This window comes from Phacochoerus africanus, chromosome 3 (assembly GCF_016906955.1).
Source record: "Phacochoerus africanus isolate WHEZ1 chromosome 3, ROS_Pafr_v1, whole genome shotgun sequence".
Taxonomy (NCBI): Eukaryota; Metazoa; Chordata; class Mammalia; order Artiodactyla; family Suidae; genus Phacochoerus; species Phacochoerus africanus.
The window spans coordinates 52,458,465-52,471,842 of record NC_062546.1 but is presented as its reverse complement, the minus strand read 5'-3'; the positions used below and the strand labels follow the sequence as shown (position 1 = coordinate 52,471,842).

The following is a 13,378-nucleotide window of genomic DNA, read 5'->3' as shown; positions in this document are numbered from 1 at the left end:
AAGGTCTATCAGTGTTGTAGCCTGTGTCTGTCAAAATGGCTTTCTCTTTTAAGGCTGGATAATATTCCTCGGTCCTTGTGGAAACATCTTGCTTATCTGTTTATCAGTCCATGGACAAGTGTTGCTGGAAGAATTTTTTTTTTTTTTTGGTCTTTTTAGGGTTGAACGTGCAGCATATGGAATTTCCCAGATTAGGAGTCAAATCAGAGACACAGCTGCTGGCCTATGCCACAGCCACAGCGACACCAGATCCTTAACCCACTGAGCGAGGGCAGGAATCGAACCTTCGTCCTCATGGATACTAGTCAGTTCATTACCACTGAGCCACAACGGGAACTCCTTTTTTTTGGAGGGGGGGAGGTGATTTTGCCCTGATCTCTGTGGGCTGAAGGATGAAACCACCACTGCACTTTCTGGCAGCCCAGGACCTCAGGCTGGCCTGGTTTCCCTTGAAGTGAGTACCTGCCCTCAGGTTTACTAGATGGAGCCATAGCGATGTCTCCTCTCTAACTTTCAGAGGAAACCCTAGAGATTTTGCTGCGGGGACATCACAGACCCAGCCTTCCTCAGATGACCTGAACTTCCAAGCTCCCGGGAATTCCTGTTGTGGCTCAGTGGGTTAAGAACCCGACTAGTGTCCATGAGGATGTGGGTTTGATCCTCGGCCTTGCTCATGGGTTAAGGATCTGACATTGCCATGAGCTGTGGTGTAGGGTGCAGAGACGGGTTGGATCCTACGTTGCCATGGCTGTGGCGTAGGCAGGCAGCTGCAGCTCCAATTTGACCCCTAGCCTGGGAACTTCCACATGCCGTGGATGTGGCTGTAAAAAGAAAGAAAAAAATCCACACTATCCAGGCTTCTTCATGCAACTAAAGGAAAGTCTCCTCCACAGGCCCTCCCTCCCCCTTCCCTTCCCCTCTCCTCTCCAAGGGGGAGCCAGACTCTTTCAAAGACAGAGCCAGGAAGTGCAGATTTGCAGAAAGGAGGGGAGGTACCTGGTCTTGGTGATGAGACTAGGATCTTTCTAGACTCCTGCTCTTGGTTCCTGGTTCTGTGTGCCTTTCCCCGGGGTGGGGGCGGGGGCCTCCCCCTTAGCAGCCTCCAGTAGGTTAGTTGGTTGGGGTGTTATTTTGTGGTCTGGCAGGCCCACTCACTCCCTCGTCCATGAGAATTAAATCAGGGCTTCTCTTCCTTTGACTCATTTCCCCTCAGTCACAACAATGTTGGAGCTGTCCCTGGCCCTCCTCCCCACGATCCCCAGGGTCTCCTCAGTTGAGCGGGTTCAGAGCCCTCTAGGACCTTCATCCCAGCTTGGCTGGTTCCCCTCCTGAGGCCACAGCCCCGCTTCACGCCAAGGATGAAAAACAAAGGAGGGTGGGAGTTCCCGTTGCAGCTCAGCGGTTAAGAACCCAACTGGTGTCTGTGAAGATGCAGGTTCGATCCCAGCCTCGCTCAGTGGGTTAAGGATCCGGCATTGCTGTGGCTGTGGTGTAGGTCGCAGATTTGGCTCATAGTGTGCGTTGCTGTGGCTGTGGCCACAGGTATAGCCCTAAAAAGAAAAGGATGTTCTGTGCCCAGGGGCCTGCTGGGGTGGCTGGTGACGGACAGAGGAGGGCACAGAGCTATGTGGAAGCGGATGGGATGGTCTGGGCAGTGAGATTCCACTGCCCCCAGGGCGTCTGGCCAGGCAGCTTGCCCCATCCTCCACCGCCCCTGCCCCCATCTCAAAGGAAACTAAAAGAAGCCAGGATCTGGGCCTTTGTTCCAGTTTGGCCTGCGAAGGGCCCCTTCCCGGGCAGGGTGGGGGTGTGCCGCATGGGGGCCTTTTTTTCACTCATATCAGGAAGCTTGCAGCTCTGGGCTGGTTTCGGGCAGTTGCAGAAGGAAGCAGTAGGAATCGCCCAAAAACTGCAGCACGTGGGGGACCATCTGATCCCAGGGAGTTGTTCCAGATTTCCTCAAATTCCTCTTTTCTCAAAATTTCCCCAAATTCCTCTTAAATTCCCCTTCTTTTATTTATTTATTTATTTTTTTGCTTTTTAGGGCCGCACCTGCAGCATAGGGAGGTTTCCAGACTAGAGGTCGAATCGGAGCTGCCGCTGCCAGCCTATGCCAGAGCCACAGCAACGCCAGATCCAAGCCTCGTCTGGGACCTACCCCACAGCTCACGGCAACACCGGATCCTTAACTCACTGAGGCCGGGGATCCAATCGGCATTCGCAGGGTTATTAGTCGGATTCCTTTCCACGGCGCCACCATGGGAACTCCTTCCACTTCTTCATTTAATCCCATGCATGACCCCAAAGCCCTTTGAAAATAGATCTTTTTAGACCCCTCCACACCCCCTCTGTGCACTCCCTGCCGTGCATCCTTTTCCCCACCTTTATAGGTTGTCCCAGCCTTTGTTATCTCAGCCAAGCCTCTGAGACAGGGAGATTCTACCCTCTCAGGACTTTACAAAGAAATTCTGAACCAGCCTGTGAGTGGGAAACTTGACTCCTTTTCATCCTCTCTGCCAACCAGCTGGGCTGCCAACAAGTTCTATCCCCTGACATGGGGGGCTTGCCTTTTCTCTGGAGGCCCGTCAAGTTACTGTGTGACCTCGAGAGCTCAAGGTCCTCCTCAACGGAATACAAGTCTAGACACTGGAAAATTGCAGAGTGGCAAGTGAAGTATTAAGGCAGTTACAGGAGGAGTCCCTGTTGTGGCTCAGTGGGTTAAGAACCTGACTCGGATCCATGAGGATGCAGGTTTGATCTCTGGCCTTGCTCAGGGGGTTAAGCATGTGGCATTGCCAAAAGCTGCAGCATGGGTCAAAGATCACAGCTCAGATCTGGTGTTGCTGTGGCTGTGGGGTAGGCCAGCATCTACGACTCCAATTTGACTCCTAGCCTGGGAACTTCCATATGCTGCAGGTGTGGCCATAAAAAGCAAAAAACAAAAAACAACAACAACAAAAAAACTAAAAAGATATTTGCAGGAGTTCCTATCGCGGCTCAGGGGTAATGAACCCAAGTAGTATTCAAGAGGATTCGGGTTCGATCCCTGGCCTTTCTCAGTGGGTTAAGGATCCAGCATTGTCATGAGCTGAGGCCTAGGTCGTAGACGTGGCTTGGTTCTGGCATTGCTGTGGCTGTGGTGTAGGCTGGCAGCTGCAGCTCTGATTAGACCCCTAGCATGGAAACTTCCATGCTGTGGGTATAGCCCTAAAAAGACAAAAAGGGGGAGGGCATTTGCATTCCCTGGACCAGGCTTCAACAGCTGCACCACATCAGACCCCTTTGCAACTAAAGAATCAGCAGACTGGGGAAAGGAGTGGACTCTTGTCTTCTGCTCTGGGACAGTTGGAGCCTGTCTCCCTTCTCTCAGTCCTTATCTCCCTCTGCCTCTGGTGGCCTTGCTGGGCCTGGAGCTGAGCCAGAGTCAAAGAGTCTCAAACACACCCCGTGATAGCTCCATCCTCTCTGCACAGCAGCCCCACAAGCAGCTGGACAGGGACGAGTGGGGAAGAGGATGACAAAGAAATTAGTCATCCTGTCTGCAGACAGCTGGACCAGGCTGTCCCAAGACAAGGGAGCAAGAAAGAGGGAAGAAAAACATGGGCCTGTGTTTCTCTTTGGAGAGAGGCGGGAGGTCTGGGGGCAGCGGCTGAACAAAGAACAAGTGACACCACAAACAGACTGGACCCGGGGTGGATTTCAACCCCAGCCCAAAGGCTCCCATCAAAGGGAGAGGCGCTGAGTGCCCCCCCCACGAGATTTGAGGGATAAGGGTTAGAAGTCCTCTGGAGGCTCATCTTGTCATTTTTTTCTATGGACTCTTTCTTTTGTTACATTTAATAGTTTCCCAGAATCAAAGAACTGAAAAAGCAAGGAGCCAAGAGGAGGAAAGAAAGAAGGAAGGAAGGGAGGATGGAAGGATTGAAGGAGGAAAGACAAGGAAAAAGAAAAGCTACGAGGATGGCTGATATTCGTGGGACTGGAATTTCTAAGTCACTGGAAGCATCACTTTATGGGGGGAGAGTGTGTGGAATGGTCCCCAGGCCCCAGCCCTGGCAGGCCCACCTTGGCCCATAGCGTCAGTTTTTGCAGTTTTGCAAAAGGTACCCCCTCAGGGGATGGAGATCTGTAAACACAGAGCTTGGCAAGTTGACAAAGAATCTGTGCAAATTAGAAACATTACAGAGGTCTGGGGGCAACGCAGACATGTGGCAAAGAAAGCATGGCCTGGATTGGCTGGCATCATTGTGTGGGAAGGCGGTGCCTGCCTGGACATTGTGCAGGGTCCTGCTTGGCCGCAGAGACAGAATGACTCTGTTTTCTGGCCTCTGAACAACCGTGAATGATGACTGCTCCAGGGGAGAATGGGAACAATGGTCTGGGAAACAGGGAGGGGGGCTGGTCTCCCAGAGCCAAGAGGGTGTGCTGTTGTGGCTGGGAAACTGAAGCCAGAACCGCAGGGTTCCTTTTTGCAGTGGTGACATGGGGAATGCTGATGGATGGGGACTGGTTAGCAAGGGCCGATGGAAGTGGCAGCAGGAAGTGGCAGCAGGACAGCCGGAGGAAGGGCCTGGGGAAACAGAGTGTCCTTTCACTGCCCTTTGCATGACCCATCCTGCCCCCATCCTCCTACTCCTTCACCTGCCCCCAGAAACATCTGCTCTCAGGAAAGGACCTGGCACCCTCATTTGCATATGCATGAACTCATTTGCAAAATGACTGACAAGGAAAATGAACATGTGGCCCTTCCAAAAAGCATCCATAATTTGAGCTCTCAAATCAGCCCCAGGGGATGCAAACCCAAGGGCGCTGAACTCTCAGGGTTTTCTTCGAGGCTAACATTCTGTGGTTTTGGTTGTTGTGAGAACAGATGCCATGAGTGGGCACATGCTCCGTCAACTGTGAAATACTTACCAACGGGGATAAGTAATTTTACAAAACACCCCACCACATTCCATAACATGATCTGCAATAAAGACCTAGGACCTAAGGCAGTGGTTCTGTGATTCTAGGTACAAAGAGTGCACTTGCCCCAGATATTAAAAGGACTGGAAGGCTTGCAGTTTCCCCTTGAGGCAAGAAGGACCTTGGAAATTGCAAGGGAAAGATAAAGGTAAATGGATACTATTATCACTTTTTACATCCCACCCCATGGAAAGGTTGCGAGTTTCATCTTTGGTAAAGGGGATTCCTGTGTGGTTTTCACTTTGCAAAGCCTCTGGAAATCATAGTAAGAGAGAGCCAATCTCCAAGAACAGCAAAACCCTGAGATGACTCACGGCTTCAAAACAAACACCCTCCCTCCACCCTCAACCATCATGCCCAGGAAGGGTGCCAACAAATTAGAAAAGAAGCGGTCAGAACAATTTGGAACTGCAAAGTCTTGCCACCGCATCAGGACAAGAGACACGAGACACAAGGTAAGATGGGGGAGGAAGCAGCCTTTGGAAAAAGGGATGGATGAGCTCTGACAAAGCTCACCTGTGTCTGGTCCAGCATCAGCCCAGAGCCTGAGCTGTTAGCCTGGTGCCTCTGGTCTCACCAAGACAGGTCCTGTTTTTTACAGAGTTTATGTTCTCAGAATAAAAACCATTTTTCAAGAAGTTCCCATTGTGGCTCAGCAGTAACGAGCTTGACGAGTATCCATGAGGATGTGGGTTCGATCCCTGGTTTCACTCAGTGAGTTAAAGGATCCATTGTTGCTGTGAGCTGTGGTGTAGGTCGCAGATGAGGCTCCGTTGATCCCACATGGCTACAGCTCCAATTCAACCCCTAGCCTGGGAAATTCCGTATGCTGCAGGTGTGGCCCTAAAAAACAAAAAAGAAGAACAAAAAAACAAAAAAAAAAACATTTTTCGAACATTCCCGTCACAGAAGCAATTCTTTGCTTTGCAAAAAGGGAAAAAATTCTCGATGTGCCAAAGCTGATTTTCCCCTCTTCCTGGACCAAACTCTTTTTAATTAGGGAGCAAGAGAGGAAGAGTCTGTTTTCTTATCTAATTGGATGGATTCCAAAGAGGTGAATGGAATAGAATCCTCTCCTGGCTCCACCAGCCCCACCCATCTCCACTCAGGGTGGAATTCTCCTCAGAGCCTCTCCAAAATAATAGGCATGTGACCTGTGTCTGAGCTTTATAGGATGTTAACCCACTAAGGACGATGTGTACGGAGCACTGTTGGCTAGGTAATTCTGTGGGTTTTGTTTGTTTGTTTGTTTTGCTTTTTAGGGCCGCGTCCTCGGCATATGGAAGTTCCCAGACCAGGGGCTGAATCAGAGCTGTAGCTGCCAGCCTACCCCACAGCCACAGCAACACTGGATCCTTAACCCTCTGAGCTGGGCCAGGGATCGAACCTGCCTCCTCATGGATACTAGTCAGGTTCGTCACACACTGAGCCACAACAGGAATTCCTCGGCCAGGTAATTCTGCTTATCTGGAGGAACTCAGAGAGTGTAGTTATGGATCTAGAAAAAGAGAAGTCCCTCCTCATATGGTAAAAACAAAAGAAATCCTGAGTTTGCTTGTAGCACAGTGGGTTAAGGATCTGGTGGTGTCACTGCAGTGGCTGGGATCGCTGCTGTGGCACGGGTCCGATCCCTGGTCTGGGAATGCCCACATGCCATGGGCACAGCCAAAAGAAACAACAAACAAACAAGAACAACAACAACCAAAGAAGCCCTTTCCTAATAAACTCAGATCCTTGTCAAGAAGATGCAAGATTCAGCTGGCAAAGCTAACTCCATTATTCGATGCAAGGACATAGTACCATCAAGTCTGAACCTCAAGAAACCTGAAGTCTGAGATGAGTCTAAGAGAGTCTTAAACAACGCTGAGGTAGTTTCTCCTGTCCCTTCCACTCCCTAAAACAAACATCTCTCCGAGGAATGAAATACGCAATCATTTGATAATTCTCTGGTCTCCCTGAAGATTTCAACACACTGGAATCAGGGCAAAAATGATCAGAGGTTTTCATTGTATCACCCCAGGCAGAATTTGTCCACATTTTATAAAAGTGACGTGACAGCGTAGTTTTGAGAATTGTGTGGGGGCTGAACGCTGGAGTGCCCACCCCTTGCCAGGCATCCGTGGAATCAGTAAAGTCAATATTATTATCTCATTTTCACGGAGGCAAGGATTGAACTTTGAAAAAGTCAAAGGAAATGTCTTTGGCGTGTCGCATCTTGTAAGGGGAGGCCTGGGGACTCTGGATAGATGGTCCGTTCTTTTAAAAGCCCCACGGTCGCTCTTTCCAGAACCCTGGCTGGGTCCTGATGCTGGACTGTTACGTTTGTAATGTGCTCAGAGTTGATTTTTGGAGAGGAGCAAGGTCGGAATGCAAGGCGCACAAGCCCTAGGGCCCAACTCCAGACGCCACTTACAGGCAGTTTTCTAATGGGCTAATCCTTTCCACCCTAGCCCTGCTGAATCCATTGTGGTGGCAATTAGGGAAGAAGCAGGTAAAGCCCCTACTTATCTCTGGTGCACAGCAGAGTTAAACTGTACCCTAGTGCCAGGAGCGCACTTCAGATGGGGCAGGACCAACAGTTTCTAGCTTCTCCCTGGAACAAGGCCCAGAAGGGAAGCTAAGTTCTATGGGGTCGCCGTCAAGTTCAAGTGTTAATTTCAAATCCTGTTTCCTAGATCATCTGGACATCTTATGATAACCTGTGACCGGATTCTTTATAATTGATGTCAAGTTTCACGTGCTTCATCTATGTGAAGAGATCAGTATTAACAGGGAGCCAGTATTTCCTGGATCGTGGGGTGGTGTCTTTTATCCTATTTTCAACCTGGTTTTTTGTTTGCCTCTCCCAGACTATTTCCACCACACACACCAGGGTCTCAGAGGCAGCTAGAAGATCAGGCCCTCTGTGCTGAGATAGACCACACGGATGTCTGAAAGCCAGAGACATTAAGAAAGAAAAACAAGGAAACTGGAGCATCGCCGAAAACCCCTCCACAAATCTTTCCTGTCTCTCTGCAGCCCAGGTGGCAGAGCCTGGCTCTTGCTATGAGGGGGCAAAAGAAAACAGGTTCCTCTTTCTCTTGAACGTGACAATATGTCAACAGCAAGACAAGTTACTGGTGGGCTGTTTTTGGTTTTGTTTTGGCAGCGCCCATGGCATGTGAAAGGTCCTGGGCCAGGGATGGAACCTCTGCCGTGACCGGGGCTGCAGCAGTGACAAAGCTGGCTCCTGAACCTGCTGCACCACCAGGGAACTCCTGGGCTTTCTGTTTTAGATTATTCATAGGAAGTAACTGGGTTTAGGATTTAATATCCCCACCGGGTCGCTTCTCCCACCTTCAAGGAACTGCCCATGCCAAGGTCTCTAACCAAGGGTCTGGGAATATTTTGGGAACCATTCTCCCAGCATCTCTCAGGTCCCCCACCCCATCCATCTAGACCTCAAGCCTCTGCTCAGTCTAGTTTCCTCCTTTCCTGAATTCATGGGGGGGTGACTTACTCTGATCACATCAGACACAAGCACCTACCCTGCACCAAGGTCAGGCTCCATGGTATAAAGACATATACAATCCTGGAGTTCCTGTCGTGGTGCAGTTGTTAATGAATCTGACTAGGAACCATGAGGTTGCGGGTTCGATCCCTGGCCTTGCTCAGTGGGTTAACGATCCGGCATTGCCGTGAGCTGTGGTGTAGGTCGCAGACGCAGCTTGGATCTCGTGTTGAAGTGGCTCTGGTGTAGGCCGGTGGCTACAGATCCAATTCGACCCCTAGCCTGGGAACCTCCATATGCCGAGGGAACGGCCCAAGAAATGGCAAAAAGACATACGCAATCTATCCTTAAAACCTCATAGTTCAGGATCAGGGCAGACAAGGAACTAGACAACCATTGCACAGTGCTATCGGCACTGTGATAGGGGTGTGGGGGGCTGCAGGTGGATACACAGAGGAAGAAGGGGTCCTCCTGGGATGTAAAGGAGGGGATGCTGCTCCCTCTTGTTGCAGTTGGGGCTGGTCAAAGTCAGCTTTCAGGAATGGATCCTACATAAGCTGTTTACTGAACAGAAGTAGGAGTGGACCAGGCAATGCTGGGGTGTTGCTGACCAAGCGTAGCCCAAAGTTGGGGCTACTTACTAGGAGCAAGTAGCCAAAGCCCCTTCTTTCTTTCTTTTTTTTTTTTTGTCTCTTTTAGGGTCTCACTCACAGCATATGGAGGTTCCCAGGCTAGGTGTCAAATCAGAGCTGTAGCTGCCGGTCTACACCAGAGCCACAGCAACACCTGATCCGAGCCACATCTGCAAACTATACCACAGCTCACGGCAACGCCAGATCCCTAACCCACTGAACAAGGTCAGGGATCAAAGCTGTGCCTCAAGGATACTAGTTGGGTTCGTTAACGTTGAGCCACGACGGGAACTCTCAGAGCCCCTTCTTTAGTCTTTATTATTTTTTTTGGCTGCGCCCACAGTATGTAGAAGTTCCTGGGCCAGGGATCAAACCTGTACCACAGTAGTGACCCTAGCTGCTGCACTGACAACATTGGATGCTTAACCTGCTAGGCCACCAGGGGACTCCAGAGCCCCTTAATCTTCAGCACAGACACCTTTCTTTGGGCAAGAGTCTGAGTCATACACCCCAGGCTCTTGCTTCAAGAACATCCCTAGCAAGAAGTGTGGCTTGGAACACCCAAGGGTTCTAAGGATAGGGGTCTCGCAGGAGGAGTTTGCATTCCTTATTGTCTAGTTGTAAGTTAAAGGTGTATTTGTGATGCTCTAAGAAACAGAAAAGTCTCTTAATACAAAGGTCCCCCATTATCAGGGTTTAGCCTGACTTTGAAGCCATCCCTTCAGAGACCCCAGGTGGAATCAGGGCTTGTAGGTCAGTTGCCAAACAAACCTCTCCCAGCCACTGTGTGTGTGTCAGAAGCATCACACAGCCATGCTGTGTTGCCCAGCTGGCCAGGTGGCCAAGAGTCACCCTCTGGCTCCTGGCCATTGGTGTGGATGGCGTGGGCAGCCGCTAAAGGCACCCAATTGTACCTGTCCACAGGAAGAAGAGCTGCTAGCATTTCCTGGGGAAGTATGATCAGAAGCAGAACTTGTCTGAGTCCTGCTTTTTTTTTTTTTGCCACATCCTCAACATGCAGAAGTTCCCAGACCAGGCATCAAACCTGAGCCACAGCAGTAATCAGAAGCACAGCAGTGAAAAGGCCAGGTCCTTAACCTGTTGATTCGTGCTTTTAAAAAACAATGAAATGCGTGCCATGTGCCCAGCCACTGGTTCATTTTTCCTACATCACAGGTCTTAACTTTCAGATGATCACGAGGTTTATCTCTCTATGCCCTTCTATAGGAATCTTTTTCCCAGGCAGGGAAGTGAAATATAAAATGCACAAATATCACTAAGAAAACATGCTGTCCTTATGTATGTAGGTATACCTAAGCCAATATCAGGAACCTTGTGGCTGCTTTTTGGGTGGGATCAGGATGGGTAGTCTCTAAGATTCTTTCTAGCCTTTTCTGTGAGCCTACATCATCCTCAGTTTTTTTTTTTTTCCCTTGGTTTTTGTTTGTTTGTTTGTTTTGTTTTAGGGCCACACCTGCAGCATATGGAAGTTCCCAGGCTAGGGGTCAAATCGGAGCTGTAGCTACTGGCCTAAGCCACAGCCACAGTAATGCCAGATCTGAGCCGCATCTGCCACCTACACCACAGCTTACGGCAATGCCGGATCCTTAACCCATTGAGCAAGGCCAAGGATCGAACCTTCGTCCTCATGGATTTAGTCGGGTTCATTACCACTGAGCCACGACGGGAACTCCCTCACCCTCACTTTTTTAACTGGCTTAATTTGAAGTCTGCCACATGGTTCTCTGAGCTGGTTGACCAGGATGAGGTTTACCACCTGAAACTATGGACAGAATTTTTCTCTATGCAAAGCGAATGGCCCCAAGAAAGAATGAACAGAATACTCTGGTCACTAATTGTCCATTCTGGCCATCTCATCAGCACTCCTGGAAAATAGGAATTTTATTCTGAGACAGCAGATGCCAAATAGTCATTGACGCTGAACACTTTTTTTTTCTTTTGGCTGCGCCCAGAGCATGCAGAAGTTCCCAGGCCAGGGATTGAACCTGAGGCACTGCAGTGACAACTCTGGGTCTTTAATTTCTAGGCCACCAGGGAACTCCAAAACTGAACATTTCAACTCAATACAGATATTTGGTATTCAGAGAAGCACACGGGTTTGGAGTTTTGACTGGAACTGAGTCCATGATTAAAGCCAAAAACCAGGTTGCCACCTTGGCCTCCGATCCCGAATGACCTGCCCACACTCTGGAAGCTTTGGAAGACCCAAGGCCAACATTGCTCCCTCCAAAGGACGATCAAGCCAAAGGACCGCTTACGCTGCTGTAAAACCCCAGGCCGCAGATGGATTAGTGACAGGCCCCACCTGCACAGTAACTGCCCCAGAAGCGCAACAGCCTTCTGAGGGGCGCTGGTGGCTTCAACTCACACCAGTGGGGGGTTGTGGCTGAGTTGCTCCTACTGATCTTCAGCTCTGCTCCCCAACAAGCTAGGGCCCCAGGTTCCAGAGTCCCTCCTTGAGCACAAACTAGTAACAGGACCGTTGCTATTTCTCAGCTACTCGCTCAAAGCAGGAACTGAACCAGGCCTGTAAGGAAGCCACCAAGGGCAGCCTTATCCCCAAGAGCATCTGATACGAGGGTCCCCAGAATTAATTTACTGAGAGGGTCCTGGAGACTCTGCAAAGAGTGGCTCTCATTTGCTCTCAATGAGAGCCAGCACTTTGAGGCTGGTGTCTTGGAGAACGTTTTAAGTAGAATCAACCGATGGATAGGACAGAGCTATTTCTAGCTCCATTTTCACGGCGTCTCTGCAGCTGCCCCATCTGGCTCTGTGCTCAGGAAGCACTTACCGGGCAGCTCATGCTGACCTGCATCTATTGATTCTGGACCGGTCAGTGTCTGCATCCCAGGATGTCTTCCTGCCCCACGGGCAAGAATTGCTAGGAAGTCCTTTGGGGGGTGGGGTGGGAGGAATCCACTTAAGAACTGGCTTTCAGAATTTCTTCACACACTCACACACGTAATTTTTCTCTCATCAGCCAGGTGCAGAAAACCACCACGATGGATCCTCACTACCACACTTCTTTGGGGTTGAGTCTGCCGTCAGTTACCCGAGAGCTCCCTCTCTCCCCCCCTTGAGGTTAAGAAAATGCAGATAATAACAATGAAACCCTTGAGGGCCAGACAGGCTCCCTGCAGAACATGTTAGCAGTAGATGACATGGCTGTGATTGCCCCTGGAGTTGAAAAGTTCTGAGGTCCCCACACTTTGCACCCAGGTGGGGGAGGGGATGCCAGCAGAGGAAGGGGTGTTGAGGGGAAGCCCAGAGGCCAGCCCCTTCCTCTAGTCCCCGGCCTCGGTGGGCAAGTCCCTCTCCACCCTCCCCAGCCTCAGTTTCCCTGTGGGTTCCCAGAGGGAGGCAGCCTAACCAGATGCCCCCAGGGACCCTCCGAGCACTCACCCCTGGTAGCCCTTTTCACATCTTTTACCCGTTAGTCATGAGGCGCGTCCATTGTCTCTTCAGAGCCTTTGGGTTCCATTCTTTTCACTGTCCCCTTTGCAATCTTCAGCTCCAGGAAATACATCCTTTCCACCCCCTCTCCACCCCTGACCCCGATCGATCGCCTCGCCCCTCCAAACACTCCAGCCTACCCACCCCATTAGATGCACAAAGAAAGCTCCCTGCAGGCGCAGACCGCTTCTGGCCCTAATCACAAAGTCGGCCCCTTGATCAGAGGGCGCTCCTTCCTCGACTCAGAAAGACTTTTGAGCGAGAGAAAAGGAGACCGAGAGGTGCAGAATCCCACCTACCGCCACTGCCCGCCGCCGCCGCCGTCTTCTGTCCTCGGACAGGCTCTCCCTTCAGCCCCGGGCTCTGCAGGACCTCGGCAGCACTCACCCGGCGCCGGCTCTGGCCTCCTTTAAATTTCAAAGCAGGGGGTGGGGTCGGTGGCCCTGGGGTGGGCGGGCTTCTCTGCTGCCGCCGGAAGATGCCCAGTGGACTGGCCGCTGGAGCCCAGCCGGGGCGGGCCTGTTTTTATAAAGAGGGGGAGGAAGTTCCCCCTGGAAGCGGGCGCAGGCCATCCTGGCTTCGGGCCAGGGCTGATTATTCACTGTCCTGATGTCATCATTCACAGGAATTTGGGAGGTAGACTGTGACCTGAAGATACGTCTTCCTTTAGAACTCTAGTCACCAGTCACCAGTGCAGCTCAGTGGGTTATGAACCTGACTAGTATCAATCAAGGAAGATGTGGGTTTGATCCCTGGCCTCTCTCGGTGGGTTAAGGATCTGGCGTGGCTGTGGCCAGCATCTGTAGTTCCTATTCAA

At 50.8% G+C, this 13,378-nt stretch overlaps 1 protein-coding gene across 3 annotated transcripts in view; it reads right to left on the bottom strand.

Moving 5' to 3' along the window:
- Positions 1 to 13,132, bottom strand: part of PLAT (plasminogen activator, tissue type) — a 28,771-nt gene extending 15,639 nt beyond the window's left edge. The window contains exon 1 of one of the 3 annotated variants that reach the window (XM_047771791.1): positions 12,861 to 13,132. The gene's annotated coding sequence lies outside the window, so the exon portion shown is untranslated. The remainder of the gene's footprint in view (positions 1 to 12,860) is intronic. The other 2 variants (XM_047771792.1, XM_047771790.1) reach the window with 2 other exon arrangements.
- Between the last annotated feature and the right edge of the window lie 246 nt (positions 13,133 to 13,378).